Raw genomic sequence first — 24,488 nt, forward strand, 5'->3', positions numbered from 1 at the left:
GAGGCAAGTAGGATGCTTTTGTAAAAATACCAATCATAGAGATTTCCTAGGAAGTACTATCACAGGGAAAGAAAGATTACCCATGCTTAAAGATTCTACTTGAATGTTCTCCATTAGTCTTCTCTCAAGCACCTCTTACACTAGCCTGCTAGAATTGTAAAAACAAGGCAACTTTCTCCTATACAAATCAATGCAGATTCATATCTTTGCACACCTTTGGGTTTACTGCCCCCATCTAAACATTTGATCTTGGATCACCATATTAGGAAGAGCTAATTAGAATGGACTATGGCATATCATTGGGCATATTCCTAGATTAAACATTTTTAAAATGATAAAATTAAATGTTTAGTACTTATTGGCCTTAATATCTTGTTCTTCAAGTCCATGTTTCATGATGATATCCTAGGGGATAAACTAGAGTTTCAGGTCAATGTCAACTTTCATTCTTAGGATAAATTGTAATGATTCTAAATGTAGTTAGCTTTTGATGTGAAGAAGACTCAGAAGATTGTGGAGTGAAACCAGGAAGCTGCCTGAGCTCTCCTAAATTTCCTTCAGAAACAATGTTAAATTAAGCTTCTCAATGGATTAGGGAGCTGAAAAACCTACACAAACATGGAATGACACAATCTTCTGGCTTAAGATAACCTATACTGTCTTCAGAAAAGGTCAGTTTCACCTGGATAAAAGCAGAACATAGCTCAGTGCAGAAGGTGGCTGTGCAAGCCATCAAGAGGCTCTTAGCCACAGCAGAGATAAGCTGAAGACATGAGGTCCTAACTCAGCAAACTAATAGCACAATAGGCCAATTTTGAGGTCCCCCACCCCAGCACAGAAGGCAATCTACTAGCTGGGGTATCTGCTACCCAAGAGGCCCAAGGAGGCTAGGCCATTCTCATGCAGTGAACGAGATGCAAGCAGCTGAGACCTCAGAGCAGAAAGCCCCCCTGGCCCCAGCAAAAGAAACTTGGGACAGTGTATGCTGTACTCCAGGAGTAGAACTCAACTTTAAGAGGCATGAAAGAGGCTAAAATATGAATGAGAAACAGAAAAGAAACCTCACCATAAAAAATTACTGTAGGGACCTGGAAGATCAAAACATAAATTCACAGGAGTAAAACACTGTCAAATTGCCTACAGGTGAAACCTTAAAGGGGAAGTGGAATTTTGTCTGAAGACCAAAAGGCCTTTTTGGAAGAACTCAAAAAGGATTTTGTAAATCAAATAAGAGAGGTAGAAGAAAAAATGGGAAAAGAAATGGGAGATATGCAAGAGAAAGTCAATAGCTTCAAAAAAGAAAATAATGCCTTAAAAATACATTTGGACAAATGAAAAAGGAGGTGCAAAAGCTGGCTGGGGAAAAATAATTTCTTTTTTTTTATAGTGAGGCAATTGGGGTTAAGTGACTTGCCCAGGGTGACACAGCTAGTAAGTGTTAAGTGTCTGAGGCCGGATTTGAACTCAAGTACTCCTCACTCGAGGGCCAGTGCCCTATCTACTGTGCCAGCTAGCTGTCCCAAAATAATTTCTTAAGAATCAAAATTGGGAAGATGAAAGCTAGTGACTCAATGAGACAAAAGGAAGAAGTAAAGAAAATCAGAAGTTTACAAAAGTAGAAGAAAATGAAAATATTTCATCAGAAAAATCAACAGACATGGAAAATAGATTCAGGAGGGACAATTTAGGAATAATTGGACTACCTGAGGACCATGATCAAAAAAGAGCCTGGACAGCATATTTTATGACATCATCAGTTTGAACTGACCCCAATGACTCAGAACCCCAGGAAAAAAATATAATTGCAAGAATCTACTGATAACTTCCTGAAAGAGACATCAAAATGAAAATTCCAATGAATTCTATAATCAAATTCCAGAATTATCACATAATGTAGAAAATACTGTAAGCAGCCACAAAGAAACGATTTAAATATCAAGAAGCCACAATCAGGACCATGCAGGATATGGCAGCTTCAACATTAAAGGATCAGAGGGCTTGGAATATGACATTTTGGAGGGCAAAAGAACTTAGATCAAAACCAATAATTTACTTCCCAGCAAAATTAAGGATAATCTTTCAGAGGAAAAGATAGGCATTTGACAAAATAGGAGATTTTAAAACTTTCCTAATGAAAAGCCCAGAAATGAACAGAAAATTCAATCTACAAATACAAGACACAAGAGAAGCATGAAAAGGTAAAACAGGAGGAAAACATGTTATTCGATATGGTTTAACAGTTTACATCCCACATAGAGAAGAAGATACTTATAACCTTTGAGAACTGTATCTTTATTTGGACAGATAAAAGGAAGACACATAGACAGAGGATGTGGATATAAGTTGATTCTGATGTCATGGTATTAAAAAAAATAAGAGGTGACAAAAAGGATTATACTAGGAGAAGAGGAAAGGGAAGGCAGGATGTAGTAAATCACATCACATGAAAAGGCACAAAAGACCTATTACATTAGAAGGAAAGAAGGGAGTATTGAGCTTTGTTTCAACCTTACTCTCATCATCTGATTTGGCTGAAGAAGGGAATAACATTCACACTCAGTTGGTTTATCTTACCTTATAGGAAAGTAGGAAAGGGTGAAGAAAAGTAGGGAAAGGGGAAGGAAAAGGGTGAGTTAGAAATAGAAGGAAAGGTAAAACTAGGAGGCAAAAGGGGAAAGACAAAGGGTGTGCGGCTGATAGAAATTTAAGTAGATTGAGGGAGGTGGTGGTCAGAAGCAAAACACTGGTGAAATGGAACAGGGGGAAAGGAAAGAGAAAAGTACAAACAAGGAGAAAAATAGGATGTCTGGAAATACATAGAAACCATAACCATGTATGTGAATGGGGTGGACTCTCCCATAAAACAGAATTGAATAGCAGAGTGTATTAAAAAACAGTCCTACAATTTGTTGTTTACAAGAAACACATCTGAAGCAGAGAGTTACATACAGTGAAAGTAAAAGGCTGGAGCAGAATATATTATGCTTAGCTGAAGTAAAAATAAAAAATCAGCAGAGGTAGCAATCCTTATCTCAGACAAAGTAAAGGCAAAAATAGATCTAATTAAAAGATATAAAGTAGGGAACTACATCTTGCTAAAAGGTACCATAGACAATGAAGTAATGTAAATACTAAACATATAAGAAAGAAGTTAAGGAGTTGAATAGAATTTTCAAAAAAATAATATGATAGACCTCTGGAGAAAACTGAATGGGAATAGAAAGGAATATACCTTTTTTCAGTGGTACATGGCTACTACACAAAAACTGACCATGTAATAGGGCATAAAAACCTCGCAGCCAAATGCATAAAGGCAGAAATAGTAAATGAATCATTTTCAGGTTATGATTCAATAAAAATGATGTATAATAAGGGGCCGCTTAAATATAGACCAAAATGAATTGGAAATTAATAATCTCAACCAAAAGAGTGTGTCAAACAACAACAAAAAAATCATAGAAATGATCAATCATTTTAGCAAAGAGAATGAAAGCAAATGAGACAATATGACAAACCTTATGGAATGCAGCCAAATCAGTTCTTAGGGGAAATTTTATATCTCTAAATGACTACATGAATAAAATAGAGAAATAACAGATAATAAATTAGGCATGAAACTAAAAAAGCTAGAATTAGAATAAATTTAAAATTCCTACTTAAATAACAAATTAAAAATTCTGAAAATTAAAGGACATATAAATAAAAAGGAAAGTAAAAGGAATATAAAATTAATTAATAAAACTAAAATCTGGTTCTATGAATATAACAATAAAATAAATAAACCTTTAGTTAATTTGATTATTTTTTTTAAAGAAGAAAACAAAATTACCAGCACCAAAAATGAAAAGGGTGAATTCACTACCAATGAAGAAGAAATTAAAACAATAATTATGAACTATTTTGCCCAAATATATGCCAATAAATTTGTCGATCTAAATGAAATAGATATTTTAAAATATTTATAATATATATACATACATATATATGTATATATATATCCCAGATTAACAGAAGATGAAATAAAATTCTTAAATTAGCCCATTTAAAAAAAAGAAATTGAACAAATTATCAATGAAAAGAATAAGAAAAAATCTCAAGAGTCAGATGAGATTAAAGGGAATTCTACCAAACATATAAAGAACAATTAATTCCAATACTATACAAACTATTAGGGAAAATAGGTGAAGAAGGAATCCCACCAAATTCTTTTTATGAGACAAATATGGTTCTGATAACTAAACCAGGAAGAGCAAAAAGAGAGAAAGAAAATTATAAACTCCTTAATAAATATTGATACAAAAATTAAAAACAGAATATTAGCAAAGAGATTTTTAGCTATGTATCACCAGGATAATACATTATAACTACTCAGAATATATACCAGGAATGCAGGGCTGGTTCAATATTAGGAAAAACTATCAACATAATTAACCACATCTATAACAAAACTAACCAAAAACATATGTTTATCTCAATAGACGCAGAGAAATTTTTTGACAAAATACATCCCTCATTCCTATTAAAACACTAGAGAACATAGGAATAAATGGAGTTTTCCTTAAGATGATAAACAGTATCTATCTAAAACTATCAGCAAGCATTATTCATCATAGGGATAAGTTAGAATTGTTCCCAATAAGATTGGGGTAAAAAAAAAAGTATGTCCATTATAACTACTATTGCTCAATATTGTAGTAGAAATGTAAGCCTTAGCAATAAGGGAAGAAAAATAAATTGAAGGAATTAGAATAGGCAAGGATGAAACAAAACTATCACTCTTTGCATATGATATGATCATATACTTAGAGAATATTAAAGAATAAACTAAAACCTAGGTCAAACAACAACTTTAGCAAGGTTCAGGATATAAAATAAATCCACATAAATCATCAGCATTTCTATATATGACCAACAAAACACAGAAACAAGAGATAGAAAGAGAAATTCCATTTAAAATAACTGTAAACAATATAAAATATTTGGGAGTCTACCTGCCAAGACAAACCCAGGAATTATATGAACACAATTACAAAATAGTTTTCACACAAATAAAATCAGACTCAAACAAATGAGAAAATATTATTTGCTTGTGGGTAGGCCATAGTAATATAATAAAAATGACAATTCTAATTAAAGTAATTTAGTTATTCAGTGTCATACCAATTAAACTATCAAAAAGTTATTTCATAAAGCCAGAAGAAATAATAACAAAATTCATCTGGAAGAACAAAAGGTCAAGAATATCAGGGGAATTAATGGAAAAAATGCAAAGAAAGGTAGCCTACCTGTACCAGATCTTAACTATATTATAAAGCAACAATCATCAAAACTATTTGATATTGGCTAGTGAATGGACTTGTGGATCAGTGCAATAAGTTAGACACACACAACACAGTAGTAAAGGAATATAGAAATCTTCTGTTTGATAAACCCTAAGAAGATAGCCTCTGGGATATTAATTCATTATTTGACCAAAACTGCTTGGAAAAGTGGAAAACAGTATGGCAGAAACTAGGCATAGACTAAGATCATACACAGTACACAAAAGCAAAGTCAAAATGGCTACATGACCTAGACATAAAGGGTGGTACCACAGGAAAATTAGGAAAGGAAGGAATAGTTTACTTGTCAGATCTATAAAAAGGGGAAGGATTTTTGAACAAAGATGAGATAGATAACATTATGAAATGCAAAATGGATAATTTTAATTACATTAAATTAAAAAGGGGTCGCACAAAGAAAACCAATCTAAACCAGATTAGAATGAAAGCAGAAATCTGTGAAACAATTTTCCCAGCCAGTATCTCTGATAAAGGTTTTATATGTAAAATACATAGGGAACTAACTCAAATATATAAGAATGCAAGTCATTCTCCAACTGAAAAATGGTCAAAGCAACCATTCTGGAGAACAATTTGGAATTATGCCCAAAGGACTATGGGATTCTGCATATCTTTTAACCCTGTAATACCACTGCTAGGTCTGTGTCCCAAAGAGATCATAAAAAAGGGAAAAGGACTCACATGTACAAAACTAATTATAGCAGCTCTCTTTGTGGTGGCAAAGAATTGGAAATTGAGGAAATATCCATCAATTGGGGAATGACTGAACAAGTTGTGGTATATGAATGTAATGGAATACTATTGTTATGTAAGAAATGATAAGCCGGCAGATTTCAGAAAAACCTGGAAAGACTTAAGTGGATTGATGCTGAGTGAAATGAGCAGAACCAGGAGAACATTATACATAGTAAGCAATGTTGTGTGATAATCAACTGTGATAGATTTAACTCTTCTGAGCAATACAATGATCCAAGATAACTCCAAAGGACTCATGATGGATAATATTTTCCACATCTAGAAAAAAGAACTGTATACTCTGAGGTACCACCTCACACCTATCCAATTGACTAATATGATAAATTATAAATTCTGGAGGAGATGTGGGAAATTTGGAACACTAATGCACCATTGGAACTTTGAACTGATCCAACCATTCTGGAGATCAGTTTGGAAACATTTTCAAAAGGCTATGAATCTTTTATATATATATATCCTATATATATATAAATGGAAAACAGGACCTGCAAGTACAAAAATCTTTATAATTGCTCTTTGTGTAGTGGCAAAGAATGGGAAATTGAGGGGATGCCCATGAATTGGTTATGGACCAAGTTATGGTCTATGAATATAATGGAATATTATCCTTCTGTAAGAAATGATAAGCAGGTATATTTCTGAAAAACCTGGAAAGTTTTACATACATTGATGCTGAGTGAAATGAGCAGAAGCAAGAAAACATTATAGACATTATTGACAACATTATGTGATGCTTGACTGTGATACACTAAGATCTTCTCAGCAATACAATGATCCAAGAGAATGCCAAAAGACTCATGAAGGAAAATGCTCTCCACACACAGAGAAAAGAAATATGGGGTCTGAATGCAGATCGAAGCATGCTATTTTTACTTTTGTTGTTGCTTTGTTGTTGTTGTTTCTTCTTTCTTGTGTTGTTGGTTTTTTCCTTTTGCTCTGACTCTTCTTTTATAATATGAATAGTGAGGAAATAGGATTAAGATGATTGTAATGTATAACCTATATTGGATTGATAGCTGGCTTTGGGAGGGGTAAGGAAACGAAGGAAGGGAGAAAAAATTGGAACTCACCATCTTACAAAAGTGAATGTTGAAAATTACCTTTAGCTATAATTTGAAAAAGAAAAAAGGTCTGGTAAAACAACAAGAACAACAACAAAAAGACCCAATAGACAAAGGTAAGCAATTGGGGGAAACAATTAGTAAAAGTCATTTTGGTATATTCAAACTATCTGTATTTAAATGAAAAAAGAGAGACAATGTTGAAATCAAAAATGTATATGCATATATGTGTATATAAATATATGTTCACACACGTGAATATGCATGTATATTGTACACATATGTGAGAATATAACTGTTTTATTTATACTTAAGAGCATATGTGTATGTGTGTGCATATGCATATGTTTGATTTATGATGATGAGGGGGCAGCTAGGTGGCACAGTGGATAAAGCCCCCGCCCTGGATTCAGGAGGACCTGAGTTCAAATCCGGCCTCAGACACTTGACACTTACTAGCTATGTGAACCTGAGCAAGTCACTTAACCCTCATAGCCCTGAAAAAAAATTATGATGATGAGACTTATATATCACCAATGATGAGCAAACATACTGCTAGATGCTAGGGCACAAAGAGATATATGGCAAATAATAACCAGCTCTCAATAAACTCACATCCTAATGAAATTGGAAAAACAATTGAGCTTGTTTTTCAGCTCTCATTAAATTACAAAGATGGTGATGATGATCTTTATGATGATGAAAATATTGCTAATAACTGACATTTATATAGGATTTTTTCAAGTTTTAAAAATACTTTACACACATTGTATCAATTAAACCTCATCACACTAGGAGGTAAACATTATAATTCTTGTCTTCATCGTTTAGATGAGTAAACTGAGTGAAATGCTATGTGAACTGAACATGATCACAGAACTACTAAATGGGTGATCTGAGATTTGAACATATATCTTTTTTTTACCTCCAAGTACAGCATTTTTTCTGCTATGCTACCATGGTTGTTTTCTATTGCTGAGTTGTGAATTTCCACAAATCTAAAATATAAATACTTTCCTAGATAATCATTAAGTTTCCTTCTAACTCCAGATCCTATAATTTGATCACTTGATAATGTTCAATTCTAAAATTCCATAATTGAGGAAACACAGATCAAAAGTGACTTTCCCAAGGTAGTACTTAAAATTCGTAAGTAGGGGAGGCAAGATATTATTTTTGCCAATCCCTACTTCTGAAGGAGGCTATATTCCATAAACATTTGTTTCCATGATAAAAATTGTTCATGTTAATATAATTTTGCCTAACCAAATATTTAATAACTATTTATAACTATTTTAGATCAATTATCTTAAGTCAATAGGTAGGTCCAAATTCTTCTCTTCAATCTTGCATAATTGACATTTTATACTATTTACATTTACATGCATAAATTTACATTTTGAATAATAAAATAATATCTTCAGTCTGTTATAATAAACTAAGCTCTTGGTATGAATCACAGGCTGATATGATACATAGTGCTAGGAGAGAGAGAGACAGAGACAGAGAAAGAGATGCAGACAGAGAACATACTGGATACAAAAGTAGACCTGAAGCCAGAAATACATGGGTTCAAATACCATTTCTGAGATAATGATACTGTTATACTGGGAAAGTTACTTACCTTCTCCAAAACATTAGGAGCTCCCTAAGACTATAAATTACATTGAAAATTCCAACCTGCATAGAGGAAATTGTCTCTCTAGAGGTTCCTATATCAATGAAATCAAAGGAACAGTACCTATCCCTGATCCCTATTCTCTGGAACTATAAGAATGCTGGAGTGACCCTAACATAGAGACAAAATTTTATAATAAGAAAATATTTTAGAATACAACTTAGTATGTGGTCATAGTGAAAATCAGAGACTCTTTGTGATCCTATCTATAAACTGAAACAAAACAAACATAAGAACTATAGTGAATTAATATTTCTTTCACAGAAATCTATTATAGCTCATTTTTTTCTTATCTCATTTGTCACACAAGTTCTTCATTTTATTCTCTTTTCTTGAATGATAAAATTAGGGAAGAGAGTACCTTTTAGTACATTATATTCTTAGGAATCAGAATGTGCTCTTAAGTCTAATTGCTGCTGAGCTTACTAGTTACAGCTCATTTAAGTAATTTAACTGCACTTAATGAATTCTCTAATGCACAGTAGACTAACTTCTATATGAAGCATGTGATATAAAGCCAATTTTTAAACTCTTTGAAGAACTAAAAATGTTCTCGTTTTCATTTTGGTTCACTAAAAAGTGAATTTCCAACTCCTACTGTAGTTGTAGATGAGAAAGCTAGTGGTCAATAAGCTGCATTTCATAAGCCAAATGAACCTCTAGTGCTTGTCAAAGTTCAATGAGGGTTTTCATGTTTGGAATCTCAAACGTACCTATGTATTCATTTTTAATGATTGGAGTGCCCATAAATTTTAGTCAATGACATGCTCTCCATCTAATATCAGTTTTACCATAGATGAGTCTCTAATGTATAACAGCAATTCATTTTGAAAGGAACCCAATCCAGGAAAAAAAAAAAGCTAGACTAAAGGGCATCATTTTGTTACATTGATAAGGTTGGTAGCACATGACAGGGAAATGATTCCATAGTCACTGATATATTTCACATAATTTTCTTTTTCATTAAATTCTTCAGGTTTTTCTCTTTATTTGTAAAGGCACAATTCAGTTAATGGTTTTTTTTTTCCTTTAAATATTCTGGGTATTGAAATAACAATAATACTTATTGCTCTTATTTTCTACTTTTAAATAGCTGAGTATGAATGAAATAGACCTTATAAATAGTTATTTGAATTCAATTAGTGCAGTCTTGTATAAATCTACCTGACCAAAACTGTAACAATTTATGCCGAAGGAAAAATAAGTGATAAAACCTGATTTATTTGCCCTCTATTGGTCTCCCCAAGGAAAGACATGTTGTTAATCATTCCCCGGGGGTACTGTAACTATGACTATTTATTTAGGTATAGTTAGTTATACTTATCTTGTCCTGAATATTTGGAAATCTGAATTATCTAGTCATTTGAATCCTTTGACTCATTAATTCTATCTACCAACTGACAGATGTATCATCTATCTATCTACCTATAAACATACATACATATACGTATTTAGTGCAGAAAGGGGCCTAATAGATTATTTTTTTGTGAATTTGCACATTGTGATTTGATGTATGCCTATTTGTATCTATAAACACATTTACATTTGTAATAGGATCATATATTTAGAAATGACAGGAACATTAGATACTTTTAGTCCAACTCAGTCGGATCAAAGATGAAGAATTTAAGGCTGAGAAGGATGGCTTGCCCATGGTTACAGAGTTAGGAAATGACAATGGTGAATTTTGAACCCAGGTTCTCTAATTCCAAATCGAATTCTCCTTCCACTGTGTCACAGAAAATATCCCTGGATGTCCCTGATTTTCACAAAGGGGTAAGTAAAGGATATATAATTATTAATTGTCATAATAGCAGTCATATAATACAAGTTATTAAAAAAAGAATTATTATGATGATATACCTGATAAGTGGTCTACTTAAAGCTCTTAAAGTAGGGGAACATACCCTGCCTAGAAGTAGCCCATTTTACTATTATATAGTTCTATTTCAAAGGAAATTCCCTTCATATCAGGTCTAAATTAGACTCTTTGAGAATTCCACCCATTGCTCCTAGCTATACCTTTCAGGGCCAAATAGAACAACTCTAATCCTTTATCTATATGATAGCCATTCAAATGCTGGAAGATAGCAGACATTTTCCAATTTGTAAAACATTAGAGAGATAACGCAAAATAAATGTAAAATTTGAAAAGAAACATAATCTAAGAAGTTATACTTCTGGATATTAAATAATTTGTCAAAAATCAGACAATTCCAGAGATGAACTGATCTCAATTAGTGTAAAAACATTGTGTGCTAGACTTTGTCAACAGTGATCTATAATGAATGAAGTTGTGTATGAGAATGAATGATGTTGAGTCCATTCTCATTGGTAGAACTTGGAAATAAGGATTATCTGAATGAAATGAGGTACATGAGCAAGAAATATTGATTTTTCAAACTAAGCTGGCTCTCAATGCATCAGGCTGAATGACCACATCTGTTGTCTAAAAGCCATGGATGTATCCATGGCTCAAACAGATGCTCTTTGAAATACTGAAACATTACTTTAAAAAAAGAAAGAAATGGATTCACATGTACAGCTCCTAGGGATAAATTTTCCTAAAAGAATATTTTCAATGTATTTTTAACAGTGCAGAATCTTTCCTTTGCTGTTGTACCTGCTCAAGTTGCAGATCCCTCAAAGACCTGAAAGTTAGTTCTATCTTAGCTTGCTTTTTTCAAGCTAAAGGGATGAAGGTGAAAATAAATACAGTCCTGACAAGCCAGTGAGCCCTACACAGCTTTGCTCTGGCCCATTTTTTACTCATTAAAAATGACACCATATTTGAAAACAAATAGAAGGAAATTCTTCAAAGGTTATTTGGGAATAAATTTATTTTCAGTGATTGCTCCTTCCCTACTCCCATGCCATTTTCTGAGAGGTTCATTTCTTTCTTTCATAGCACAGCAAGAGTCACAATGATTATTATCAAATTCTTTTCAATGTCTAACTCATTCTGTTATACTATTAAATGCATATATTATATTCACAACTTGCCATCAACATTTGTCTATGTATGTGGTAATGAATAACTAATAATAACCCATGAAGCTCTTTTAAGATATAAATTATGATGATGAAAAATGATTTGTTACCTGGAATGATCAGGTAAGTTAAAATTCAAAGAAAAGTATTATGTTGCAGGCTCTTAAATAAATAGAAAGGGAATTCACACATGATTGAATCTTAGAGTCAAAGGGAAAGCATATTATAAAGAGTCAAAAGATGTTTTAATGCATCCTATTTCCTAAGAGAATGGTAATGTTTATCTTTTGAACATGAAGCAAAGGATTGCATGTTTGTTTCTGATCTGAGAAATGCTACTTTATAGTACTGTTTTTGCAGAAATTAGTGTAGTTCAATCAAATCTTTATTTTAAAGCATTATAATGACAGCATTATAATATTTCTGTCATAAGTGTTCTTAATGGTCAAGAGACTTGAATCTTACTCTTGGATGCACCTCTAATATTGCATGTAACTGAAACAATTCACATACATTTAGAAGCTACCACATACAGAACACTGTGATAGGTGCTGATTACACAAAATAAAAATAAAACAGTGACTACTTTCATGGAGTTTACATTCTATTTTAAGGTCATAGTATGGCATGTACCCAAATAGGAAATGCAATATTATTTGAGACAAAAGATTATACTAAGAAAATGAGGAAAGATGTATGTAAGAAGTAGTAACTGAGAAAATTCTTAAAGGAAATTTGGAAATCTAAGAGGAGGAGTTGAGGAGAGAATATATTTCTGCCATGGGAGTCTATAAATGTGTGGGGAAAAGGGATCTAAGAGATTACCAAGATGGAAGTAGTAAAATTAAAGTTTAAAAAAAAAAGCAAGAAATGAAAATAGGAAACAAATTGTGGAGAACTTTTATGTGATGTTTGAAATTTTTATATTTTACCCTAAAAGAAATAGGGAGACACCACAGTTTTTTAAACTTAGAAATTAGATAGTTAGACCTGTATTTGAGAATATGAAAAGGGCATCTGTGAGGCAGATAAAATGGGGAGAGGATTGGTTAGAAACACAGAAAACAGTTAGGATGCTCTTATCATAATTAGTATGATAGCTGATTGATAAAGGCCTGAACTGCAGTAGCATTCAAATTATCTGGAAGAAACATAGGTAACTAAATGTATGACATACAAGAAACATTAAAAGTATTACATATTTATATATTTCAATTTTTAATTTTTTAAATTTTGTTGATGCAATTGGGGTTAAGTGACTTGCCCAGGGTCACACAGCTAGTAAGTATTAAGTGTCTGAGGCTAGATTTGAACTCAGGTCCTCCTGAATCCAGGGCCAGTGCTCTATCCAATGCACCACCTATCTGCCCCATATTTATATATTTCAATACACAATACATCTTCATTTTCAGACACATTTGTTTTATTTGATTTGGCATAGATTTCCAAGATCTTGACATATTCTTTAATTCTTCACCATGAAATCTTACTTTTTAAGCATTTGATAAGAAATGAGTCTTGGATAAACAGTTCATTTTTTCTAATTATGGACTTGAATTATATCCCAGAATTTTTCATTGGGATGTAAATAACATGAATTTACTGCATAAAATATGTTCAATTTCATCTCCTGAATACATTTGTTTTTTAACTGTTCATGAAGTATGCTGTATTGTAAAGTCATTATGCAGTATCCTATCTCCATTAGGGAATTTCTTTTAAGTTATAATGATTCTACTTCTTTTTTTTTTTTTTTGCAGGGCAATTGGGGTTAAGTGACTTGCCCAGGGTCACACAGCTAGTAAGTGTTAAGTGTCTGAGGCCGGATTTGAACTCAGGTACTCCTGACTCCAGGGCCGGTGCTCTATCCACTGTGCCATCTAGCTGCCCCATGATTCTACTTCTTAATAGCACTATATCAATCTCTATCTATTGTCTATGTATCCACATACATATCCATATCCACATATTCATATATATATATATCCATGTATGCATACACATACACTCACTCACTCACTCACTTACACACACACACACACACACACACACACACACACACACACAAGTCCCTCCATAGGGATAATACTTCTAGGCTCACTGGAATTTTTTTTAATCCCCAAATATTTTGCAGTGATGATATTCAGTTCTTTCAGATTTACCTAGACTTTTTTTGGGGGGAGGGGGAGGGCAAAGAAGGTTAAGTGTCTTGCCCAGGGTCACACAGCTAGTCAGGTATCTGACGCTGGATTTGAACTCAGGTCATCCTGAATCCGGGTCACTTCTTTATCCACTGTGTCACCTAGCTGCCCCCTAGACTTCATTTTATTGGTGTATTAAGTATAGATAGAATAAAAAAGTAACTTTTACCTATAAAAAGGCATTTTTTAAAACTCTTGTACTTCAATTTTTGTATTATCTTGCTCATGATAAGTGTGTATGTGTTAAAATTCATTTTTGAAACTGGTCTTTGTAATTTACTTACAATTTAAAGGACAGGGCCTCAGTGTAGAGATCTAAATAACCCTTCCACATTTCAGATTCTTCTGATGGTCTTTGCTTCTTTTCTGAGAATTAATTAGGATATTTTGCAGAAATAATTTATTATTTCATAATAGTCTTTATTTCTTTGGATTTTTTTTATTCTTTCTTTTTCTTTCTTAGCACACTTGCCTTTAGTACTTGATATAACTGATCCTATTTCATTATGTCTTTAAGTCTGAGAAAAATTAGAACTAGAAAGAGAAAGGCATTCTAACAATGGAGAGATTATTAGTAACCTTAGTGAAAACAGTTGCCTTTCTTTGTGTCAGAAGGTACATGAGACTTTGAGAACAGTGTAAATGAAAAATGAATATGAGGAGAATTTATCAGGACTTACCTTGAACTAGAACAATAGTTGGAGAATAAGATCTAAATACAATGAAGGTGATTTTGTATTTGTCTCTCTATGTGTTTGTTTTTTCATCAAGCGATAAGTAATTATTAAGTGCCCCCTAGGTCCTATATATTGCTATAAGTACTACACATTCTATTTCTTCCAGTATATGTATGTACATACATACACAGACACACATAACATACAAACATTTATTCCTTGTGGTAACATGTAAGCTTTTTGAGGACTAAGACCCTATTTTTTGTCTTTACATACCAATTGTCTAGCAACTTAGCACAGTAGGTACTTAATAAATTATTGTTGAATGATATGTGTCTTGTGAGCTATTGTTTTCCTCCAACTAGAGAATTAGAATCATTAAAGACACAAATAAGGTCATAAAAAACAGAGTTCTAATATTATTATGTGATGATTAAATAAATGATTTTGTACTTCTAAAACTTTGCAACTAGGTTATAGTTGTATGTTCTAGGTTATAAGATCTTTTTTGGGAGACATAGAGAAAGTGGCTAGTTGACTTAAAATATGTCTGATATTTGGTGATACACAAATACAAGAATTGTTTATCATTATTTAATTTGAGGAGGAGTTAATACACAACATGAAGGAATTACAGAATTTTCTTGAGATTTTATGGTATTAATCAATCTGACAAACAATGCTCCAGATATGACACCCATATATTGGAGATGTACTTTGGATGAATATGTACTTCTAAAGTGTTGTAAAATCCCCAGAACAAGAGTGCACCATATAGCCATTTTTATTGTCATTATTATGATTATTTTAATCATCCCAATTAATTTTTTTTGGTTTTGCTATTCTTTTAGCAGATATACCATTTTAAAATAATTATCCTTAAATAAATTGTCCTTAAAACATTAAATTAATAAAGTTAAATAATACTAGACCAAACTAGAAAGGTCCTTCAAGGAAATATAAAGCCATTCTCATACTTTACAGATGAAAAAACAACAACAACAAACTAAAGTCACAAAAGCCCTCATTGTTTTTCAAAGGTCATACATGTATAATAGGAAGAATTAGGATCAAACCCAGGTGCAAATCCATTATATTTTCCCTTGTATCATGCTTGATTCTAACAGAAATTGTGTTGGTCCTTTAGAAGTATATTTGAATTTAACATGACTTGCATATCACATGAGTGTGTCAGTCACAGTCAATCGCCTCATAAAGCAATAACATGGGGGAAAATCTAGTTCATACAAACTTATGTCTGGCTTCTAAAATAAAAGCATAAACAAAGCATAATTAATTTGATCATTTTTCTTCTTTACTTTTAATATCAGTTTCACCTTCAAACTTTAACTTCAGTTTGTAAATATATCTGCAGTAATTATTAATCATTTTCAAATTGTTCCTTAATTACCATTCACTTTTGCCATTTCTAATCACAGATATACTAGTGATGGCTAACAAAAGTGCTTTTCTGCCACAGAAAGGCCAAGCAGTTTGTCTAAATCTCCATCTGGATGGCTGTAATTTTCATAACCTATCCGTGTTATTTGCTAAATACTTTGCCTAGTGATAAACCCAACTCATTTTCAAATGATGAAAACAATATAGTAATGTCTTGAAATATTTCCCTGGAAGAGTGTTAAGAGCTTGCTTCATCCTTCACCATCATACCTGTTACTCAATTGAGTGAGCTGACTGACATGGCATCCTGTGGTGGCAGACCTAGTGCATGGATTCAGGTTCATGTACAGTAATTATTTCTACTTAGAATTTCTAACATTGGACAGTGAGTACCTGTCATGTCTGTCATCTATCCTGACCTTAATTGGAAAAATGATGGATTGATGGAAAGATAGGAGGTAGAAAGACAGACAGAAAGATGGAAAGCTACAAATAAAAACAGCAGTGCATAGATTAGAATATATGTTACTCTGTGTAAATGCCCCAAGAGTCCAAGCAGCTTGAATGATACTTATGTTCAGTTTACAGATTTATGACTTGTTCTTTCCAATATTCATGAACACAAAAAGTATTTGCCTAAGGCATGATACAGTGGCAAAGCATTAAAACTGAAAATAATTGCCTAACACCCAGAACAACATAATTACATAGCTTTGAGCATTTTAATACTTGATTTAAAGCTGCATTTGCTAAACTTAAGTATATGCTCATATATATATATATATATATATATATATATATGTATATATATATATATATATACATGTATATATATATGTGTGTGTATATATATATATATATATATGAATTGTAGATTTATATTTGTTTCTATGAAAAAGGCTCATTTTAACCAAATACTTTCCAGCCCTGAAATGTTTTTGCTCTCTTCTCCTTGATTTTTCTTGGGCTCCCTTTGTAATTTTACTTATTTTTAAATAGCTCCTAATTACCAAATGACTGAAAGAGCTTTAGTTGATGGTAGATTCATTGGTTTAGAAATTTCAGTCACTAAAAGAGGGTTCAAATCATTCTGGAAAAATATAACAGTAACTATGATTTGATCTTATATTCTTAGTTTATGTACAAGAATGTCCCTGCATAATAAAGAGTTCAATAAAATCTTTATTCTGTTTTTCTGTGTTCTTCAAGTTTATGCCAAAGTAAGATTTGGTCTTATATGGATAACTTTTTCTCTTTCCTCCAACCTTCTCCCCTCCTAGTTTGCTTTAGCCATTCATTCAGAACTTACTCTCGGTTTATCATTCTCACACACCTTCTCTTAGTTATCAGCTTTTGTATATAGTCATCACCATTCTTAGTTGATTTCACTGTGTAATTTCTCAAGTCTTTGCCAGGTCACAGTGAATACTGATTTCACTGATATTACTGAAGGCAGATGTCTTTTATAATCACATCAGAACCATATCTGTACATGGCCAGTATTATGCCAAATGGTACCCAATTTTTAAAATTCCTAGATAATTTAAGGAAAAGATCTCATTCAGGGCTAGGTAGCTAAAAATCATGTCTGCAGATGAATCCTGATTACTTGTAAAAACTAAAACTGAAATTTAATACACAAATAAATATACGCACTGAAGAAGTGATACCAGCTCCTATCAAACATTGTTACTGCCTGTGAAATGAATCCTCTAATGAGAAAGAGAGGTTGTTTAGGAATAGCTCATAACACTCCAAGCCCGCTAAACCTTAAATGTTTATTAAAAATAAACTGTAATTCATGTGTATCTTGTTGACATCTTGTCAAAATTAAACAGTTAAAGGATTTGGTAATAACATCAAGAAATGCAGCTCCAATGTCAGGGTCTTCTTTCCCCCAACAGCAAGTGATTGCATTTTGAAATGTGATTGCTCAAGGCTTTCTGTTAATTGTAATATACTTTAGTTGAGTTCTTGTGCTTTGTTGTTTTTATTTTTTTCTCTTTTAATCACTGAAAGAGAAACAAACCAATCATGCTCAAATAAATCTGTAGTCTGACAAATTTTATAAGTTGTCTGTCACTTTTGGACTGAAAGAACTTTGAGATCCAGACCTAGGTTAAAACAATGTATTTCAGGGGCAGCTAGGTGGAATAGCGGATAGAGCACCATCCCTGGAGACCTGAGTTCAAATCCAGCCTCAGACACTTAACACTTACTAGCTGTGTGACCCTGGGCAAGTCACTTAACCTCAATTGCCTAACCCCCCCCCAAAAAAAAACCCAGCAACAACAACAAAAAAAAACCACACAATGTATTTCATAGAATATGGGGCACATTTATAGTGTGGTAGTTTATCACAAAGGCAATGGCTGCATTTCAATATTTCATTTATAGCATTTATTAAAACAAATGTAATATGCAGGCATGTAGTGAGACGTTGGATTCAGGGTGCGGAAGGAAGCACATTTTTTTCTCAAGCAGTTGATAGCCAATATAGGAATTTGTTTTGCTTGACTATACATGTTTGTTATTGGAGTGTAGTGTTTCCCCTATTTTCCCCCACAGGGAGAAGATCGAGGAAGGGAAATAAATTTTATTTCTTTGAAGAATCGATATTTATATACATATACATACATGTTCATACACACATACAACGTGTACTATTCTTTTCATAAACTAAACATAAGAAAATCAATTGGTTTTGGGGGAAATTCAGAAATACTTAGTCTAGAGTATCAATACATTAGTTGGAAAATTCCTTGTACACATGAGATAATGTCATTTCCTCTTTGTACCTACTGCTTAGAACAGTGCATTTCACAAAATAAGCATTTTTTGAAATTTTTGATGGATTGGATTAGATTTTATTGGAGTATTACTGCATGTAGTCATCTAAGGTCCACTGGAGTAAAGAAAATGTAACAATCAATGGATCAATCAATAATCATTTATTAAATGCCTATTATGTTCTAGGAACTGTGCAAAATGTTCCCTGTCCATAAGTTATTTACAATATAATGAGGCAACAATATGCAAACAAATATACATAAAGCAAACTATATACTGGATAAATAGAAAATAAATAATGGAAATTAAATGACACTGAAATTAAGAAGGATTGGAAAGGATTTCTGTCAAAAGTAGGAATTTAGATGGCCTTAAAGGAATCCAGGGAGATCTATAGTCTGAAGAGAGGAGGGAAAGAATTTTAGGCATGGAACAATTCCTCGAACCAAGAAAGAGTGTCTTATTTGTGGAAGAGCCAGAGAGCCACATTTAACTGAAACATAGAGTATACCTAGGGGTAGTAAGGTATAAGAAGACTAGAAAGTTATCAGGGGGTATGCTAGGAATAGCTCTGAATACCAAGCAGAGCATTCTTTAAAATTTGATCCTGGAGGTAATAGGAAGCCATGGAGTTTATTGAGCAGTATGGGAGGTGACATAATTGCAACTGTGTTTTAGGAAAATCACTTTTGTGGTTAAATTGGGGATAGATTGGAGGGGGGAGAGATGAGGTAGACAGACAGACTCACTGGCAATTCACTCTAGTGATGCAATCATTGGGTGATGAGGGCATGTGCTAGATTGATGGCAGTGTCACATAAAAGGTAGCATCTAGGCGTGATGTTGTAAAGGTGAAATTGAAGCATCATGGCCACAGATTTGATATGGAGTATAGAGACATAGATAAGAGTCATCCAGAATGACCCCTGGGTTTTTATCCTAAGGGATTTGGAGGATTATGTTACTTTCTCCAGTAGCAGGAAAGGGTAGGAGGCAGGGCTGTGTCATAGATTAGAGAAAATAAGAGGATCTAGGAAAGAATTCTGAGTGATATCTGTAGTCAGAGGGTTTGATTTTGAATATTATCCTGGAAAAAAATGACAGGGAATGAACTTTCAAATAGAAAGGAAAAGAATCAGAAGAGTTTGCTGTCTCAAAAACCTAGAAAGAAGAGTCTCAAAGATAAGAGAGTAATCAACAATGTCAAAAGCTGTTGAGAAGTCGAGGAGAATTAGAATTGAGAAAAAGCCATTGGCTCTGGGAACTAAAAGACCATTAGTATCTTTGGAGATAGAAGTTTTAGTGATATTTTAATTTAGAACAAATATTATAAAGGCTTAAAAAGAGAGTGAGAGGGAAAAAATGGAGACATCTATTATAGATAGCCTTTTTGAGGAGTTTAGCTACAAAAGTCAGAATATAGGATAATAGTTGATAAGGATGGAAAATCAAGTAAGGCCATAAAAGACAATGTTCATATTTTCCAAGAGAAAAAATGGTTATATGTGAGCTAGTGTTACAAAATCTGTTCTTTTCCATTTGATTTATTTCCTTTACTCACTTTTGTAACGTTCATCTTCAATATCCTAACATAATTGAATTCACAAAATTGTAAGTATTCAAAAAGTTTAAAGGATAGATGTGTGTGTATACATACACACACACACACACACACACACACACACACACACACACACATATATATATATATATATATATATATATATATATAAGATAATCTGTACCCTCAAGGAACTTTCATTCTAAAGGGTTGTTGTTGTTATTCAGTCATTTAGTCTATATGACTATTCATAACTCCATAGATGTTAGCACTCCACATATTTCTATCCTCTAATAAATCCCAAAGTTGGTCACAGTCAGGATAACATGCCCCTGATGACATCTTTAAAATAAAATTAAGGGGTGAGAGGATTGCACTTAGAGAAAGGGAAAAGAAGTGATGGAATGGGGTAAAGTATCTCATAAAAGAAGCAAGAAAAAGCTTATGGAGTGGAGGGGAAGATGGTGGAGGAGCAGGGGAAGGAATGACCCTTCCTCTCATCAAAATTGGCTCAGAGAGGGAATAACATACACACTCAAGTTGGTTTAGTAATAAATATTGGCCTGTGGGAAAGTGGGAGGGGAAGGGAACAAGAGGGCAGAGGTGAAGGAAAAGAGGGCAGATTGGGATAGGGGCAGTCAGAAGCACAACACTTTTGAGGAGATAGAGAATAAAAGAAAATAGAAAATGGAGTAAATGTCATGGGGAGTGAATAAGATGGAAGGAAACAGCAATAGTAACTGGAAAAAATTTGAAGCAGAGACAAGGACAATGTAAGATGAGGATCATGATGGTGGTGGTGATGATGATGACAATGATAATGATGATGGTGTGGTGGTGGTACTTTGCTGGGCTATTGTGAAGAAAATTCTTTGTCAGATATAAGGTACTATATAAATGTTAGCTATTATTGTTGTTGCAATAATAAACCTCAAGAGTGTATTGTAAGGAAATCTTTCTTTAAAATAATATATAAATGTAGTTTACTATAAAAAAATAAATAATGAGCAGGATGCTATGAGAAAAACCTGGAAAGACTTACATGTGAACTGATGCAAAGTGAAATGTACTATATACAAAATAACAGCAATATTGTAAGATGATCTGCTGTGAATGACTTAGTTATTTTCATCAATGCAATGATCCAAGACAACGCTGAAGGATTTATGAAAAATGCAATCCATCTACAGAGAAAGAACTGATGGAATCTGAATGCAGATGCAAGTATATTTTTGTCAGTTTCTTTTTCTAAAGTATTTTTTGTATGCTATGTTTTCCTTGAATGCACATGTGTAAATTAGATTGAATTGCTTGAGTTGTTAAGGGGAGTAGGGATGGAGGAAGAGAATTTGGAACACAAAGGGTTTTTTGTTGTTTTGGGGTTTTTTTTTGGGGGGGGCAGGCCAATGAGGGTTAAGTAACTCGCCCAGGGTCACATAGCTAGTAAATGTCAAGTGTCTGAGGCCAGATTTGAACTCAAGTCCTCCTGAATCCAGGGCCAGTACTTTATCTACTATACCACCTAGCTGCCCCCTGGAACACAAAGTTTTAAAAATCAATGTTACAATTTCCTTTCACATGTAAGATGAAGAAATTTTCTAAATAAATAAATAAATTTTAAAAAACAAGCTATGGTGTATTATGCTAATGTAATATTATTATGCTATGAGAAATGACAAATAGGATTACTTCAGAAAGGCCTAGGAAGACTTGTATGAACTGATGTATAGAGATATATAGTATTTCTTTTTTTTTACTTTTTTTTTTGCGGGGCAATGGGGGTTAACTGACTTGCCCAGGGTCATACAGCTAGGAAGTGTCAAGTGTCTGAGGCTGGATTTGAACTCAGGTACTCCGGAATCCAGGGCCGGTGCTTTACCCACTGCACCACCTAGCTGCCCCAGCAGATAGTATTTTAATCATAATATTTTGGAATTCTTTTAGATCATTGTATTGCTGAGAATAGATGTCTTTCAAAATTGATCGTCCTTAGAATATTGCTGTTACTGTGTATGATGTTCTGTTTCTGCTCATTTCACTTTGATTCACTTCATGTAACTCTTTCCAGATTTCTTATGAAGAATTCTGCATATTATTTTTTGTAGCACAATAGTATTCCTTCACAACTTGTTCACCCATTGCGTAATTGACACTCATCCTCTGAATCTGCATTTTTTCCACCATAAAAGAACTCTCATACATATATTTTTATACATATGAGCCTTTTCACCCCTACCCCATTTTGAATCCCTTTGTATTGGTATTGCTGGGTCAAGGAGCATATACAATATCTAGCTTTTTGGCCATATTTCCAAATTGCTCTCCAGAATGTTTAGATCAATTCACGAATCTAACAACAGTGCATTAGTGCTTCAATTGTCCCACATCCCCTCCAACATTCATCATTTTATTTTTCTGTCATATTAGCCTGTCTGATAGATGTGAGATAGTACATCAGAGTCATTTTAATTTGTATTTCTCTAATCAATTGCGATTTAGAACATTTATTTTTCATGACTACAGATAGCATGGGTTTCTTCATTGAAAAACTGCCTATTCATATCCTTTGGCCATTTATCTATTTGGAAAGGACTTGTCTTCTTATCAATTTGACTCATTTTTTTTACATATTTGAGAAATGACACCTGTATCAGAGAGACTTGATGTAATATTTCCTCCCATTTTTCTGTTTTTTTCCTAATTTTGTTTGTGTTGGTTTTGTTTGTGCAAAGCCTTTAAAAATTAATGTAATCAAAATTATGCATTTTATATTGCATAATGCTTTCTATCTCATTTTTAAATAAATTCTTCCTTTATGCATAGATCTGACAGGCAAACATTTATACTACCCTAAGTTGCTTATAGTATCACACTTTATATCTAAATCATGAAAGTCACTCATCTCTTTACATTTTCTGGGTGAGTTCATCCCATTCATATTCACACTTGTGATTACTATGTATTTTGCTCAATCCTGTTTTTCTCCCTATTTATCTTACTCTCTCCCTCCTTTCACCCTGTCCTTCCTGAAAAGTCCTTGTTTTTGACCACCCCATCACTAATCTTCCCTCCTTTCTTTTATTTTCACTTCTATAATCTTTTGCCCCTCATACTTCTTCGTAGAGTTAGATTTCTATAAACTCAACTAAGTGTCATTCACTTTTTTTCTTCATTAATAAACTTTTTATGCAAACATAAGAGTTTGCATAGTTTTAGGGGAAAATACCATACTTCCTTTTCTTGTTTGATGTCACTCCTATGCTCAAGAAATTTCAGTGTCTCCCCAGCATCCTCAGGATAAAACAAATATGTCAGTATATTTAGAGCCCTTCACAATCTGGCTTCTACTTCTCATTACTAAAATTGCACTAAATTTTAGTGCAGTAAAAGTGCACTAAATTACACATTATTCCCCTTCAGGAATATTATATTCCAGCTAAATGAATCATTTTGATGTCATATACTTTATTAGCCAATTCTAATGAGAATAAGTTTCAAACATTGTCTGCCTTCACCAGCCATTTCCCCTCCATTGCAAAAGCTATTTGAGGCTGGTTTTATGTGAGATAATTTACTACATTCTATTTCTTCCTTTCCTTTTCTTCCTCTCTCAACTCTCTCATTCATTCATTCACTCATTCATTCATTCATTCATTCTTTAGTTTGTTTATCTATTCATTCATTCATTCATTTATCCATTCATCTATTTATTTATTTATTTACTTATCTCTCTAATCATTTACTTATTCATCTATTCATTTATCTATTTATTTATTTTTATTTAATTATTTATTCATTCATTCATTTGTTTGTTTATCTACCCATTCATTCATTTCTTCCCATTCATTCATTTCTTCATTCCTTTGTTTGCTTATTTATTTGCTTACTTATTCTTTTAATTATTTATTTATCCATTTACTTATCTATTCCTCTATCAGTTAATTAGTTACTTTGTTCATTCACTCATTTGTTCGTTTGTTGGTTGGTTTGTTTATTTACTTGCTTATTCATTCATTCATTCATTTATTTA

Source organism: Dromiciops gliroides, chromosome 1 (genome assembly GCF_019393635.1).
Source record: "Dromiciops gliroides isolate mDroGli1 chromosome 1, mDroGli1.pri, whole genome shotgun sequence".
NCBI classification, from domain to species: domain Eukaryota; kingdom Metazoa; phylum Chordata; class Mammalia; order Microbiotheria; family Microbiotheriidae; genus Dromiciops; species Dromiciops gliroides.